Below are 15,780 nucleotides of genomic sequence, written 5' to 3'. Positions count from 1 at the left end.
GCCATGATGGAAGACCTGGATGATGGCCCTGACTTCCTCTTGGGAAGAGAACTGTGGACTTAAAACAATAAATGTAGATCTTCAAAGTGATCCTCCTCTGCAGGTGGACATCTCTGATGCTCTTAGTGAGTGGGATAAAGTAAAATTCACTGTTCACACAAAAAGTTTATTGCCAAATTTTAAACAAAATGAGTTTTCTGTTGTTCAGCAACACAAGCAATTTATCTGGCGTTGCACTTCCTTTGTTAAAAATGAAGACTTTGCAGGTTACATCATTTCACCAGCACCACCAAGACCTGATTTTGATGCTTCAAGGGAAAAAGTACAGAAGCTTGGAGAATAAGGGTCAATGACAAATGAAGAATTCACAAAGATGAAACAGGAACTGGAAGCTGAATACTTGGGAATATTCAAGAAGATAGTTGCGATGCATGAAGTGTTTCTATGTCATGTGACAGCACATCCTATTTTGAGAAAATATTTAAATTTCCATGTCTTCTTGGAATATAATCAAGATTTGAGTGTGCGAGGAAAAATAAAAAGAGAAACTTGAAGATTTCTTTAAAAACATGGTTAAATCAGCAGATGGAGTAATTGTTTCAGGAGTAAAGGATGTAGATAATTTCTTTGAGCATGAACGAACATTTCTTTTAGAATATCATAACTGAGTTAAGGATGCATCTGTTAACTCTGGTATAATGACAAGATCCCACAAAAGTGCTGCAGATGATTACAATAGAATTGGTTCTTCATTATATGCTTTAGGAACTTGGGATTCTACAGATATATGAAAGTTTTTTCTCAAAGTTTCAGAAATGTTTGATGAAACAAGAAAAATAGAAGCGTGAGTGTCTGCTGATGAGGCCCTCGAACTTTCTGACCCTTAAAAATATTACTTAAGAGAAACTCAAGCTGCTAAGGATCTCCTGTATTGAAGGTCTAGGTCACTAGTGGATTATGAAAATGCTAATAAAGCACTGGAAAAAGCAAGAGCAAAAAATAAAGATGTTCTGCTGGCTAAAACTTCCCAACAATTATGTAGTCAGAAATTTGAAAACAAAAATCTCAGTCTGCAAAACAAGAACTTATAGATTTTAAGACAAGAAGTGTGGCTGCATTCAGTAAAAATTATTGGAACTGGCAGAGTTAGAACTGAATCATGCAAAAGCTAACTACAGTTGCTGCCAAACTGTCTGGTAGTGCTAAACAGAGACACGTAAGCCACATTCTGCCTTCCTGTTGAAAAGGGCTGCCTTCCTTCAGATTTTATTTTTGTTTTCTTTTTTTTTTTTTTTTTTTTTTTTGGCATAAGAAAATTTATTACTACAGTGTTTTCACCATTAAAATTTATGATCTTGGTCTTTCCTTCTTGCCTTTGTATAGGGCCAGAAGAGACACATTGGCTACTTTGACAACCTTAAAGCGGACTCCAGGAATATCACCAACAGCATGACCTTTGCGACCAAATCCAGCAACCAGAACCTCATCGTTTTCCTCAATAAAATTCAAGCAACCGTCGTTGGGTACAAAGGCTGTGATTTTCTTGCCATTCTTGATCAGCTGGACCCTGACACACTTCCTAATGGCAGAATTTGGCTGTTTGGCTTCAACTCCTACTTTTTCCAGGACGATTCCTTTTGCATGAGAAGCACCTCCAAAAGGGTTGGCCTTCAGGGCTGTGCCCAAATGGGCCTTCTTGTACTGTTTATCATGCCACTTCTGGTCTCGTCGGTGACTGCAGAGCTTCCTAGCAGTACGAAGTCCACGACACTTGCCCATCCTGTCGGCGCCACCGGCCTGAGTGAAAGAGTATTTTTGTTTTCTTAATGATGTTAAGCATTTATGCTCCCTGGGAACAAATAAAAAACAGCCGATAAAATGGACCTACTCTTTTTCTGAGAAAAACGGAGCAATGCCATGTACAGGCAATGCCAGTCTGTGTGGTGTAATGCTGAACTGTGTTCCCCAAGACAGTGGTCCATTATTGTGCACTCATCATACTCAGAAGTCCAAATTTTATTTTTCTTTAAAGTAGCCTCTATAACTGTATTTAGTTTATAAATAGTATTCCTTATGGATGCCAATCTTATTTACCTTTAAATAATTTCTGAAGTTTAACCTTTTCAGAATGCATTATTCAAACAAGATAGATTGCCTTTATTGAATTTTTAAAAATTTTGTTTTAAAAAAGCATTATATACCACCTTAGTTCATTCATGTATACTAATAAAGCATCTTAATCAGACTTATTTTTAACTACTGAATATTTCTTAGAAGTTTTGGGATAGATTTTATGTAATCTTTGTGAATTCTGAAGAAAAGCAAATGCATTAGTATGTCTGCCTTAAATTTGTAGACTAAACTAATTATTGTCAAATAAACAGCAATAACAGTGAGAATTTTTAACTCTGTGGTCATTGTATCACTCTTTAACATTTGGAGTAGCTATAATAAATCCACTCCTGTATTATGCTTTAAAAAACCCAACTAACAAAAAAACTATCATCCTGTATTTAGGTGTGTTGTATTTATTTTTATCCTGTATCACCAAGCATTTCCAAGAATAATAATTAGTTCTACCCTCTTGTCCTCTAAATTTCATTTGGTATCTCTTAAAATAGGCATTATTCTTAACAACTTTAACAAAACCTATCCTGCAGAACACAGACTGGCATCCCCGGCTCAACTGAGACCTGTCTTGCTTAGAAATTTCTTCTGCCAGATAACCTAAATCATCTCTCTCAAGTTTGAAGTTTCACAAATCTCTAGGGAAGGGGCAAAATAACACCAGTCTCTTTGCTAAAACATAGGAAAAGTCACCTTTGCTCCAATTCTCAGCGAGTTCCTCATGTCCATCTGAAACCATTTCAGCCTGTATTTTGTTTTCCATATCATTATCAGCATTTTGGTCAAAGCCATTCAACAAGTCTCTAGGGAGTTCCACACTTTCCCACATTTTCCTGTCCTCTGAGACCTCTGAACTGCTCCAATCTCTGCCCGTTACCCAGTTCCAAAGTCACATGCACATTTTCAGGTATCTTTTCATCAATGTCCCACTCTACTGGTAAAAATTTTTTGCATCAGTCTGTTCTCACACTGTTGATATAAACACACCAGAGACTGGGAGGAAAAGAGATTTAATGGACTTAAACAATACCACATGGCTGGGGAGGCCTCACAATCATGGCAGAAGGCAAGGAGAAGCAAGTCATATCTTACATGGATGGTGGCAAGCAAAATCAGAGCTTGTACAGGGAAACTCCCATTTTCAAAATCATCAGATCTTGTGAAACTCATTCACTGTCATGAGAACAGTGCAGGAAAGACCTGCTGTCATAATTTAATCACCTCCCTCTGGGTTCCTACCACAACATGTAGAAACTGTGGGAGTTACAATTTAAGATGAGATTTGGGTGGTGACACAGCCAAGCCATATCACTAGCCTAGACTAAAAGTTTCTGTATGGTAAGAACCCCATAACTGCTCTACCTATTTTTCTAATGATAATATGAAATGAAAGCAATCAGTTTCTCTGTTTTGGTTTCCAGACCTCTTTTTCACCCAAGTACAAGAAAACTGGGGAAACTGTCATCTGAGTACCAGCAAAAATTATCTCTTGTATGAGGGAGGAACAAACATAGAATGACTCATTTCTTTTACACTGAGAAAGAAGTAGAATTAACCACTCTTGTCAGCCTGATAAAATTCTGCTCTGGATATTCTCAAATGTTTCAAAGATGGCTAGGTAATTGTGAGAGGGTTCCCAGTTACCCCAGGTTGACTGCCCAATGATAAGCCAGGCAGAAGAGACAGGTTGATTCTAAATAAAAAATGGAACTGCTTTGGTGGAGCTCCAGAACCTGGATCACCTGTCCAGATTCTAGCTCTTGAGTAACAGGAAGGACAAGAATACTCAAGTCTTGCATTTTACTGGTAGGTATAGTTGTGGTTATGGCTCTGGATACTTTCTGGCCTTGATCTTTCACTCCTAAGATGCTTGTTTACATTTACAGATTTGGCCATCAGATTCTATTTACTCTCGGAACCTCTCACAGAATGTAGAACATGTAGCAGGTCACTGAAGTAGTTATGAAGAGCTCAAAAAGCCACACTCTCAAAGGGAAGCTTCAAGATGTCTCTGTTGACATTTCACAATGCAGAAAATGCCTCTAGTTAGTTTTCTGTACATTTTCAGTCCAAAGTCTTGGCCTGTCTTGTAACTACCAGGCAGAGGACAGAACTTATGTGCAGATTCTGGGTGGGATTAACCTCACTCTGCATTTTTGGGTGTTACAGCAAGTAAAGTACAATTGAAAGAGAGGTCCCCTCACAGAAGGTGCTCTTCTAGATAATAGTTTACAGAAATGGAAAAACAGATGACACAACATGAATATAAGTAGACAGTTTATTTGGACCAAGCTTGAGGATTTTAACCTGGGACCAAAGATTCTAGTTGTCTGAAATCTATACAGGTACAAGTGAATTTGTGGCTGGGGTGATGGCTTACACCTGTAATCCCAGCACTTTAGGAGGCTGAGCCAGGTGGATCACTTGAGGTCACAAGTTCATAACCAGCCTGGTCAATGTGGTGAAATTCTGGTAGTTCTAGACAGTATGTGGGAAATAATAAAATAAAAACTTTCTCCAGCCCCAGAGAAACTCCACAATGTTAGAACAGAAAGTATACTGTTTTATTACAAAATTAAACCAGAATGGGACATGCATCACAGTGAATCTGCTTACGAGATTTGAAAGACAGAGAGAGAATCACCATAACTTGTCCAAAAGTAGAAGAATTTACAGCATGATGTCATGTATAGTTCATCCTAAATTCACTGGTAATTAGGGAGGCCATCCATGTATGCTAATTGGTTATGCAATGACAAAATAAACTTTTTACATTTTCACGACAGGAGGTAATTTTGCAACTTGAAGCCAGGTCCCTGCTGATAAGATAGGCTCTCACTCTCCTACTGGAATTGTTGAATAGGGTGTTATGGTTTTGGCTATATTCATTTTAAAGCAATGGCTCTTTACTCCCCGAGGAATGGGTTCGAGCACACTGCTTGCATTCTCCTGATGGCCAGTGTCCTCTCTTTATGCCTACCAACTTCCATTGAAACACAGTTCACAACACACAGCTCAAAGCTGCTAGCTCACATCTTACATGAACCCTGATGCCACAGCAGCATTCTAGTATCACATCAGAGAGTGAAGCTTGGGCTGCAGGGAGAAGAGCCTGCAGGGCTCCTTCACAATTTACTCTCAGAAGAACTGCACCTTCACAGTAATGGGAATGGGAGCAGTATTTCAACCTTAGTTTCTATTTATAATGGTGACATAAAAAAAAAAAAAAATGCTGCTAGATTTCCAGCATGAATCCAGATGGAGATAACTCCAAGAATTCTCCCTATGACAACCCATCTCATTCACAGAGACCATGGGATACTAACAGGGCTTCTGAAACAGACACTCAAAGCACTGGAGAGAAAAACAGCTCTCAATCTAACAAGATTATATTGAAAGAAAAAATAAGTTAAAAGCATCTTCAAGAAAAACTCAGATTAGATGTAAGACTAATAAACTTGGTCAGAAGATAGTCCCCCAAAAGGAATTTTTTTTGAAACTCTCAAAATGCACAGCTACTCTCAGCATGTCAGCATGAGAATCATAAGCCTTATGAAAAAAAAAGGCATGCTCTCAGCAGAATTTTACAAGGGTTCTTTTTCATGTCTTCTGCCCTCCCATCTCCTAACCAGTGAATTGAGGATCTATACTGGAATACATCTGACAATTTTCACCAGCAGTTTTTCATAAAAAACTGGAATCTGACTTTGTAATACAGTGGAATATATTTGAGCTTACAACATAGTTAACTGAAGAGTTATTATGGTTTTGGGTCGTCACATCACCCATCATGTTTATTTGTCCTGTAATAGCAGCATTTGAATTTAGTGAAATGAAAGACACAAACCATGTTTACCTATAATTATCCCTACTGGATAAATTAATAAGAAAGTCAAACTAATATCTACTGTAACAATTTTGTAGTGAATTTTCTTTGGATATTAGCTATAAATATCTAAGTATAAATAATTTTAGCCGGGCGCAGTGGCTCAAGCCTGTAATCCCAGCACTTTGGGAGGCTGAGACGGGCGGATCACGAAGTCAGGAGATCGAGACCACCCTGGCTAACATGGTGAAACCCCGTCTCTACTAAAAATGCAAAAAATTAGCCGGGTGTGGCGGCGGGCACCTGTAGTCCCAGCTACTTGGGAGGCTGAGGCAGGAGAATGGTGTGAACCCAGGAGGCGCAGCTTGCAGTGAGCCTGGGTGACTGAGTGAGACTCCGTCTCAAAAAAAAAAAAAAAAAAAAAAAAACTAGCCGGGCGAGGTGGTGGGCGCTTGTAGTCCCAGCTACTTGGGAGGCTGAGGCAGGAGAATGGCCTGAACCCGGGAGGCGGAGCTTGCAGTGAGCTGAGATCTGGCCACTGCACTCCAGCCTGGGCGACAGAGCGAGACTCCATCTCAAAAATAAAAATAATAATAATAATAATACTTTTAAAGTATTTGTCATAATGTATGTAGAACTTTGAAAATATCTATAACCATAATTCAGTTAAAACACTTTATATTTCAAGAGTATAAATAACAATATTAAAATGACTAATTAAGGGATTTATTCAAATATTGTGGCCTTCTATTCATACTATTGTACAAAATGTTATTTAATTTATGTGAATGCAAGTTGTCTACAAACACTACACCTAACTATACTAATTGTTCTGAAGTAACAGAAACCAAGGTACACCTACAGACTCCACTATTTAGTGAATAAACTGAACTGTTCTTGCCTTTGCAGTGTAAGTATTTCAGTCTGCAAATATGAGATAATTACCTTGGATAATCAGTTTTGTGTCAAAAAAATTTACTCAGTATCCTTTTTATTCTTTATCATTCTGTGTTGCAAAATTTAATCTTATCTTTGTGCTCAACTTTTGTATGCTCTTAAAGTAAGCTTTAAACAGCCAGGTGTGGTGGCTCATGCTTGTAATCTCAGCACTTTGGGAGGCCAAGGCGGGTGGATTACCTGAGGTCAGGAGTTCGGGACTAGCCTGGCCAGCATGGAAAAACCCCATCTCTACTAAAAATACAAAATATTAGTTGAGAGTGGTGGCAGGAGCCTCTAATCCCAGCTACTTGAATGGCTGAGGCAGGAAAATCACTTGAACTGAGAGGTTGCAGGGAGCTCAGATCGTGCCATTTTATTTCAGCCTGGGTGACAAAAGTTAAACTCTGTCTAAAAAAAAAAGCTTTAAACAAATTTGTGTCTATTTTAAAAGACTAAAAAACAAACAAACAAAAAGCAAAAGAAACAAACAAACAAAAAAACCTTTGCCAAAGCGAAAACAAAGCAATGGTTCTGAGGTCCTAGATGAAGACAATTCTGAGTCAGAAAGAATAACAAAAGGTTTATATAGCTGTTACTATGATTTACATATATTTCTAAAAAGCAGAGAAAACTATCTACATGTAATCTAAATGTTTTAAAAAAAAAAAAGAGAGATGAATGAAATATCCTCCCTTACTTTCAGGTAAGAGAATAAAGCCTCTCATCTATAATTTATAATTTATTCTAAAACAGCCAAGTCTCTGGACATGTTCTTGAACACTTGACGTCTGAATTTCAGTAGACACTAGATGCAGACATCTAAGATGTAGCCTTGGGCATACTGTGTGCACTTGAAAGAATGTTTATGAAAAAAAGCAGACAGAAAAAATGTTATTAAAAATCCATGCATGCAAATGAATAAAACGAGTTCTGCTGGGCATGGAAGCTCATGCCTGTAATCCCAACACTTTGAGAGGCTGAGGCAGGTGGATCACGAGGTCAGGAGTTCAAGACCAGCCTGACCAACATGGTGAAACCTGGTCTCTACTAAAAATACAAAAATTAGCCGGGCGTGGTGGCACGTTCCTGTCATCCCAGCAGCCCAGGAGGCTGAAGCAGCAGGAGAATCTGTTGAACTCAGGAGGCAGAGGTTGCAGTGAGCTGAAATCACGCCACTACACTTTAGCCTGGGTGACAGAGTGAGACTGTCACAAACACACACAAAAAAGTTATTAGAGAACTATGAAGAGACTTAGATTCTGACTCCTATGACACCCCACATATACTATTAGACAGATCATCGAGGCAGAAAATTAACAGAGCTATCAGAACTAAAACCTTGACCAAACAGTCCTAATAGACATCTACAACACTCTCCATCTGAAATCAACATAGTATACATTCTTCTCACCACCACGTGTCAAATACTCTAAAACTGACCACACATCAGAAATAAAACAATTATCAGCAAATTTAATAATCCCCATATCATACCAAACATATTCTTAGGCCACAGCTTGATAAATATATAATTCAACACCAAGAAAACTACTTGAAATTATACAATTACATGGAAATTAAACAATCTGCATGTGAATGACTTTTGAATAAATAATGAAATTAAGGTAGAAATTAAGAAGTTTTTTTGAAACAAATGGGAACAAAGATACAACATACTAGAATCTCTGCAACACAGCTAAGACAGTGGTAAGAGGGAAATCTATAGCACTTTTTGACGCTCACATCAGAAAGTTAGAAAGATGTCCATATAATGACCTAACATCATAAATAAAAGAATGAAAGAAGCAAGAGAAAACCAACTCCTAAGCTAGCAGAAGACAAGAAGATCTGAACTGAAGGAGATTTAGACATGAAAAGTCATACAAATAAGAAATCTATTGAGTTAAATCTTTTGAAAAAGTTAGTAAGATAAACCACTAATAAGATTAGTGAAAAAATAAGATCCAAATAAACACAATTAGAAATGACAAAAGGGACATTACCACTGACCCCACAAAAATATGAATAAGTATTGAAGTCTACTATAAACATCTCTATGCAAACTAGAAAATCTTAAAAAAAAAAAAAAAAAAGGATAAATTTCTGGAAAAATCCATCTTCCCATAACTGAACAAAAACAACAAAATGCATCAGCGAGTAGACCAATAACAAGCTCCAAAATTGAAATAGTAGTAAACAGCCTACCAACCAAAAGAAAGCCCAGGACTGGCCAGGTATGCTGGCTCACACCTGTAATCCCAGCACTTTGGGAAGCAGAGGTGGTAGGATCACCTGAGGTTAGGAGTTCGAGACCAGCCTGGCCAATGTTGTGAAATACTGTCTCTACTACAAATACAAAACTTAGCCAGGCATGGTGGCACTGGCCTGCAGTCCTGGCTACTCAGGAGGTTGAGGCAGGAGAATTGCTTGAACCTGGGAGGCAGAGGCTGTAGTGAGCTGAAATCCCACCACTGCATTTCAGCCTGGGCAACAGAGCGAGACTCCATCTGGGAAAGAAAGAAAGAAAGAAAATCCAGGACCAGACAGATTCACAGCTGAATTCTAACAAATGTACAAAGAAAAACCAGTATTATATCTTAGAACACTATTTTAAAAAATTGAGAAGGGACTCCTCCCCAACTCACTATATAAAAACAGCATCATTCTATTTATTTATTTATTTATTTATTTATTTATTTATTTATTGAGATGGAGTCTCATTCTGTTGCCAGGCTGGAGTGCAGTGGCACGATCTCGGCTCACTGCAAACCCTACCTCCAAGGTTCAAGCAATCCACCCGCCTCAGCCTCCCGAGTAGCTGGGATTACAGACATGCGCCACCACACCCAGCTACTTTTTGTATTTTTAGTAGAGACAGGGTTTCACCATGTTGGTCAAGATAGTCTCCATCTCTTGACCTCGTGATCCATGCACCTCAGCCTCCCAAAGTGCTGGGATTACATGCATGAGTCACCACTCCCAGCAACAGCATCATTCTAATACCAAAATCTGGCAGAGATAAAACAAAAAAAGAAAACTTCAGGCTAATATCCTTGATGAACATTGATGTAAAAATCTTCAACAAAATACTAGCAAACCAAATCCAGCAGCACATTAAAAAGCTAATTCACTATGATCAAGTAGGTTGTATCCCTGGGATGCAAGGTTTGTTCAACAGACACAAATCAATATGTGTGATTAATCAGATAAACAAACTACAGATAAAAACCACAAAATTATTTCGATACAGAAAAAGTTTTCAATAAAAGTTAATATCCTTCACGTTTAAAACCCTCAACAAACTTGGCACGAAGGTAAATAGTTCAAAATGAGTTATCTATGACAAACCCACAGCCAACATACTGAATGGACACAAGCTGGAAGCATTCCTTCTTGAAAACTGGCACAAGACAAGTATGCCTTCTCTCACCCCTACTATTCAACATAAAATTGAAAGTCCTAACCAGAGCATTCAGGCAAGAGAAAGAAATAAAATACATCCAAACATGAAGAGAGGAAATCAAACAATCTCTGTTTGCAGATGATTCTTTTTCTTTCTATAAAATTTAGCATTAAACTCAGAAATTAAGAAAACAGGATATAGAACAGAGATATTCACTGTCACAAATTTGCCCTGCAAAAATAACAACCGATGTTTCCATAAATCTTGTAATTCACCGATTATCTACAATATTTTCTTATAAAAAGTTATGTACTTTCTTTTTTCTTTTCTTTCTTTCTTTTTTTTTTTTTTTGAGACAGAGTCTAGCTCTGTCGCCCAGGCTGGAGTGCAGTGGCGCGATCCTGGCTCACTGCAAGCTCCGCCTCCCGAGTTCACGCCATTCTCCTGCCTCAGCCTCCAGAGTAGCTGGGACTGCAGACGCCGGCCACTAAGTCCGGCTAATTTTTTTGTAATCTTAGTAGAGAGGGGGTTTCACTGTGTTAGCCAGGATGCTCTCGATCTCCTGACCTCGTGGTCTGCCTGCCTCGACCGCCCAAAGTGCTGGGATTACAGGTGTGAGCCACTGCTCCCAGCAAAATGTATGCACTTTCTACATCCAAAATGGCAAAGAGATTTTACCTATTCTTTTATTTGGTAGCATTCTAAAAGCTGTCTTGAAATCCTATTCGAAACCACCCAGCCCACCCCTCCCACAAAAAACAACAACAACAACAACAAAAAAAAAACTTACAGAAAAAGGTAAACATAAACGAGAATTTCAAACAACTGAAATGTATGATTAATTATTTTTGAAACTCACCTCTTTTGTGCCCTCTCAGGAGACACTGCAGTATGTCCCCACTAAGTGCCCCAAGTGCATTTTACTTTGCAAGTTTTTTTGCACCATCTCACTGGGGTCAGGTTGTTTTTGTTTTTTATTTTTTGTCTTTTAGGATACTATTTTTTTCAGGAATCTCAGAGAATCCAAGGGGCAGAAATCATTTCTGTTTTTCCCTCAATACCAGCATAAGATTGGCTGACCTGCAATGTGTCTCTAAGAAAGGGAAGCTAGGTTGGGTGAAGAAAATCTTAATGTCTCAAGTGGTTAGCTTTTCAAAGCAAGAGTACACCAGGAGATTCCCCTTAGCCCCAGGGCATCCATCTGCTCTCCTGAGAGACTGCACTTCATACCTCTTGTTGTCCTGTGAGAGAAAATGACCCAGAAGCTAATAATCATCAAACACTCTAGCAGACATAGCCATGGTGTGTACCCTGGTTCATTCACAGCCAGTACTGAAAACCAGGACCAGGAAAAAACTGAAAGGTGGCTGAGGATACATCATCCCATCAAGATTAAAAAACAAAAACCAAAAAAAAAAAAAAAAAAAAAAAGTGACTGCAAAACATTTTCATAAGATCTCTGTGCAGGAAGACAAAAGAAAAAGGCACAAAGATTTTTTTACAATACAGTGTCAGGGAATTATTTTTTGGTTTATTTTCTAGGGCAATAGTTACAAACAGAAAGCAAATCTTTTTAAATGTCCCACCCAATGGTTTGTCAAAAAATAAAATATAGTATCAAAAGTCTACACTAAAGGATAAATAGTTAATAATGTGAATTAGGGAAGGAAAGTTGGTATTTGGGATAATCAGAAGAAATTGGAAATTTAGTATTTTAATGCAAGTCAGAGTTAGGCTGGAGGGGTTGAGGGGTAGACTTGAGACTCCGTGTGAGAAACATGAAAAAAAAATGCAGAAGATCAGTCCCCTGTGGAGTGTGAATATAGTTAAGTGACAGGCAATTCGAGGTATGTGGCTGCGTAACAGGCAATTCGAGGTATGTGGCTGCGATGCCTGGATTCCTACTTTAAAAAAGAAAAAATGTAACCCAAATGTATTTTTTTGTAAATTACTACATTGGGGAAAACAAAGTTTAGGCGTAACAAACTATAAACTGCCTATTAAGCTCTGATTACATAATCAGAAAATGTGTACCCTATAGGTGCTAATTTAGAAACTACGTACCTGTACCTTACCGAGTTTTGAATTTGGGTTTCTGCATCATGCATCTTCTAAAAGTCTTTCCTTCAAGTCCGTCCCATGGATAACAACTACACCCCATAGCTCGGCGCTCTACAATTTTAGAATCACTCTTTAATTAAATTCGTTAATATTTTGGCGGCGACTCCCATAAATTTTTAACAGAAGGAAAGAGGAATTGAGAATGCCATGGACCAAAGCTCTTCCCATTCATGAACCCGCATCCCGAGTCAGGATTCTCCCCTGACGATCCTCCCTGGTACCTGCACAATCTCCCCTGACGATCCTCCCTGGTCCCTGCACAATCTGGGAGAGACACGGCGCTGCAGGTGCAGAGCTGCCCACAGAGGACTCCAGGCCAGGGAGCACATTGCAGGGAAGACAGGACGCCTGGGCCCATTTGTCAGCGCAGCCGCCATCTTATGGCTGAAGGGGACTGAGGCCGAGGTGGGCAAGAACTCGGGGCGCAGATTGTGAAGCTGACTGTGGGGAGGCCTGAGTCCCGCCACAGCCACTTCCCACTGGTTCCAACCAGCCCCGTTCCCTCTCTCGGGATGTCAGACCGGCACTCTCACCATTTCTAGGCTTCCAGGGGGCACTGGCGTCTTAGCTGTGGATCTCCCAATACCCGCAGTTCTCAGGGCTACAGAGGCTGGGCCTCTAGCAGGAGAGTGCACAAAGCAGACGACAGACGAGACCTGCAGCTTCTGCTGTAGGGAGAGACAAAGGCCGCGCCAAATCCCGGAAGCCGCCAGCTGTGCTCCAGCTGCGTGCCTGATTGGATGGTCCCCAGCCCAGCGCCCCTGATTGGATAACGTTTAAGGCCCCGCCCCCTCCGGCCCTGAGTGACAGAAGATGTGATGAGATGCTGGGGGGAATGAAGAGCAAGAGGGTAGGCTGCAGCCTTTCCAGGCAGAGCTTCCTCCCTGAACTGAGCCAGGACCACCCCAGAGGGTATTGGCTTTAACCTTCTGTGTAAGATCATATGCCTTTATAAATAGTATGCTATATGAATGTTCACAAATCAAAAGAATATAGACTGCGCGTGGTGGCTCACGCCTGTAATCCCAGCACTTTGGGGGGCCGAGGCGGGTGGATCATCTGAGGTCAGGAATTTGAGACCAGCCTGGCCAACAAGTGAAACCCCATCTGTACTAAAAATAAAAATAAAAAACAGTAGCTGGGCGTGGTGGACCGCGCCTGTAATCCCAGCTACTCGTAGGCTGAGGCGAGAGAATCATTTGAACCCGGGAGGTGGAGTTTGCGATGAGCCAAGATCGTGACACACTGCACTCCAGCCTGGTGACAGAGTGAGGTGGAAGGAAGGAAGGAAGGAAGGAAGGAAGGGGGGGGGAGGGAGGAAGGGAGGGGGGAAACAAAAAGAAGGAAAGGAAGGAAGGGAGAAAGAGAGAGAAAGAAAGAAAGAAAAGAGAGAAGGAAGGAAGGAAGGAAGGAAGGAAGGAAGGAAGGAAGGAAGGAAGGAAGGAAGGAAGGAAGGAAGGAAGGAAGGAAGGAGCAGAATTAAATAACCACAGGTAGATCAGTACCTGTTGACGACCTTTCTTCCAGAGATCACCGAATAAAAGATGATGGGGCCACAGAGGAAGAAAACTCTGTGTCTTCAGATCTGTCCACAGTCTTGACCTCCAATATTAGATATGAAGACAACAGATTAAAGGCAAAATTATTTTGCTATTTAGACTAGGCCCTAAGTGTCAGGCTGTGGTTTTACGTTTTCTCCTGTGTGTGGGGAACTTCGTAAGGACCAATCACATGCATACATGTCTATATGTGTTGCAGCATTACTCAACATTATCTTCAACACATCTAACTTTAAAACAGGGGAAAATATTAGTACCTTTATGGAGGCCACTGTTAGAAGGTAACTAGTAACCAACCTGTCATTAAACCATGACACGTATCTGCATTGGGTGCATGTATTAGTTAACTATTGCAGCATAACCAGCCATCCAAAACTTATTAGGTCATAATTGAGATGGTCAGTCATTTAGGCTGGGCTCACTGGGGCCGTTCTTCTGGTCCCAGCTGAGTTCCTTCAGACATGTATCATCAGCTGCTTGTTGACTAGGCAGCTGTGCTTCTGGGGGTGATCTTCTGCTTCTGGTGATGAGCTTCTTCTTCTGGGGCTGTCAACAGAGGCACTTTGCTTCTCTCCCCCACTCCCCCATGTTATGTTATCCTCCAGATGGCAGCATTCTGAAAGAAAAACAGAAGCATTCAAGACCATTTGAGCCTAGGCCCCAAACTAGCACACGGTCATGTTCACAAGTTTCTACGGTACTGAGGAAATAAGGTCAGCCCTATCTAGGGTTTGGAAAACAGATTCCATATCTCAATGGGAACAGCTGTAAAAGTACCTGGCAAAAGATATAGGAGGGATGAAAAATTGCTGCAATTTCTGCAATTAGTATCATTCTGCCTTTTTTGCATATGTGGTTTATACAACTCTCTCACATCAAGGAACTTGTCCAAAGACCCAAAAAATACTATTTGACTGGGCTGAACCTCAGGATAAATTCTGACTCCAAAGCTCACCCACCTCCACAGATCAAACTATATTACTAGAGTAACTGCTACAGACCGTTGAAATTCTGGAAAGTGACACTTCTGCAATAGAAGACAGATTTTTTTTATTTTTTAAGATTTGTGCCCACATAGTACTGTTTATTATTGGAAATAATCCTGTCAAGAAATTGCAGAAGCACATGGTGGCTCACACTTGTAATTTTAGCACTTTGGGATGCTGAGATGGGAGAATAACTTGAGCTCAGCAATTCAACTGCAGCCTGAGCGACATAGTAAGATCCTGTCTTCATGAAAAAAAAAAATCAGCCAAGCATGATGTTGTATGCCTGTAGTCTGAGGTACTCAGTGACTAGGGCAGGAGGATGGCTTGAGTATGGAAGGCAAAAGCTGCAGTAAGCCATAACTGATTACACCACTACACTCCAGCCTGGGTGACAGAGTGAGACCCCATCTCAAAAACATTGTAGAAACATTTTGAAAGGACATAGAGTAATTTGGAAAAATAGCTGAGGGATGAGTTTCGAAAATCAAAGCCCAACAACAGATTATTCATTTTTGATTAGAGAATAAATCTGAAAACTTCTAAAAGAAAAACAACTTCAGATAAACTAAATTTAACAGAGTTTTATTGGGCAAAGAGAGATTTGCAAATTGAGTAGCTGTGGATCCAAAGTAGGCTCTGAAAGACTCCAGCATGGCCACATGATGGTGAAAGATTTAGGGACAGAAGAAGCCACGTGACATCAGAAAATGGAAATGAAATACAGGAACAGCTAGATTGATTACAGCTTGAGATTTTCCTTATTTAAACATGGTTTGAACATTTGACATCCTTTTGTTGGTCAAAACACAGTGGTTG

The 15,780-nt window shown here is 40.0% G+C and overlaps 3 pseudogenes across 1 annotated transcript; 1 reads left to right on the top strand and 2 right to left on the bottom strand.

Annotated features, from left to right (window-relative positions):
- On the top strand, positions 1–1,220 carry LOC104666720 (annotated as a pseudogene).
- The window catches only part of LOC104666726, a 65,978-nt pseudogene that overhangs the window by 14,405 nt on the left and 35,793 nt on the right, over positions 1–15,780 (bottom strand).
- LOC104666721 lies at positions 1,281–1,819 on the bottom strand (annotated as a pseudogene). Its single transcript, XR_748594.2, has one exon. The product of XR_748594.2 is annotated as a 40S ribosomal protein S23 pseudogene (transcript).

Source organism: Rhinopithecus roxellana, chromosome 12 (genome assembly GCF_007565055.1).
Source record: "Rhinopithecus roxellana isolate Shanxi Qingling chromosome 12, ASM756505v1, whole genome shotgun sequence".
In the NCBI taxonomy this organism is placed as follows: domain Eukaryota; kingdom Metazoa; phylum Chordata; class Mammalia; order Primates; family Cercopithecidae; genus Rhinopithecus; species Rhinopithecus roxellana.
The sequence above is the reverse complement of the archived record's forward strand: the minus strand, read 5'-3'. Positions and strand labels throughout refer to the sequence as shown.